Source organism: Haliaeetus leucocephalus, unplaced genomic scaffold (assembly GCF_000737465.1).
Source record: "Haliaeetus leucocephalus isolate CR32 unplaced genomic scaffold, Haliaeetus_leucocephalus-4.0 Scaffold2, whole genome shotgun sequence".
Classification (NCBI taxonomy): domain Eukaryota; kingdom Metazoa; phylum Chordata; class Aves; order Accipitriformes; family Accipitridae; genus Haliaeetus; species Haliaeetus leucocephalus.
Window position 1 is genome coordinate 13,247,016 of NW_010972438.1, and position 600 is coordinate 13,247,615.

Here is a 600-nt window from a genome sequence, read left to right on the forward strand (position 1 = left end):
GCCGCTGCTCGGGATTGCTGCCGGAGAACACTTAGAAACACTCGCGTCTGGCCCTGGAAGCGACAGGGTTGTGGTTTTGTTTTCTTTGCAATAAAACGCACCTCCTGGGTGTCTGAACACCGACCAGAGCGGAGTCCTTTGCTTGGTTGCATCTGCCTGAATTCGCATCTGCCACATCTGTTAACGTGGTGTTGGTCAGGGTCCCTCTGCTGGGTTGGGGGGGTCGGTCAGCCCACAGAGCTCTCCTTAATTCTCCTATCGCAGGTTGCTGCAGAAGCCCTGAGCCGTGCCAGGTGCCTTGGCTGTGGGAAACTGCCCCCCCCCCCCCCTCCGTCCCTGTGGGGTCCAGCCCTGTGGACCTGCTAGGGCAGCTTGGCTCAAGCCTCTGTTCCAGAGCGGAGCCCACGCCACTCGTGTCCCGGAGCAGGTGCCCCCAGCCGGCTCTGCTCTCCGCCAGCCCACACCTGCTCCCGAGCTGGACCCCACGCAACTCCGCGTGGTCCAGAGCCCCCCCCATGTGTGCCAGCCCGCCCCTCGGGTGTGTTCCAGAGCAGCCCCGCCATGCTTGTCCCAGAACCGACCCCCCACACTCCCCCCCCG